Consider the following 775-nt stretch of genomic DNA (forward strand, 5'->3'; position numbering starts at 1 on the left):
GGGGCGGGAATACAAGAAGACTTGAAAACCAGTTCAGGCCCAAAGTGTATCAGAAAGGGGATCAAGTGACAAGGTTTTAACTGTTCAAGTCAGGTTTACCATTTTGATCTCCAATACCCTCTGTTTGGTAATCAGTTTATTCCCATTCCTCAGTTATGGATAGAAGGAAATCACTGGCTTATTTCCTATGTAGATCTTGTAAATATATCTTGGGTTTTCAGTCATCCATAGCCATCTGCAAACCAGAATCTCACAATTTAAGCTCTGATACTATTCCCTGCTTCGGCTTTGGATTATATATGCAAATGAAATTTGAACTCTCATTGTCATCCATTTGATTGCACAGTAGGTGCTCAGGATTTAAGCCCTAAGACCATTCTCTCCTCCAGTATTGGATTTTATTTTTCACAATCCTTGGATCACACAGGTTGGCATACTTCTCTCAAGGGATTTAACTGTCACCTCATTTCTACAGTTGCTTCTTGTAAGATAAGCCTTTAAGACTTCAGACACTATTCTTCCTTATCGCCAGGCACTATTGCTTTACCACATTTGGCTATAGAACCCATATCTTCAATGATGTCTTCATGAGGAGAGTAGGGCCATGTGTTAGACAGCGTTCTTTAGAGAAACAAAAGCAGAACGCTAATAATTATATATATATATATTTATTCATATATATATAACATACAAAATAAACAGTTAATTATAAAGCAATACAAATGGCTCAGTGCAACTCACTCCCGTGAGACAGCTGTGAGACACTGGCAGTCCT

The sequence above is a fragment of the Echinops telfairi genome, unplaced genomic scaffold, assembly GCF_000313985.2.
Source record: "Echinops telfairi isolate 266 unplaced genomic scaffold, ASM31398v2 ScPeMD7_7420;HRSCAF=8458, whole genome shotgun sequence".
Taxonomy (NCBI): Eukaryota; Metazoa; Chordata; class Mammalia; order Afrosoricida; family Tenrecidae; genus Echinops; species Echinops telfairi.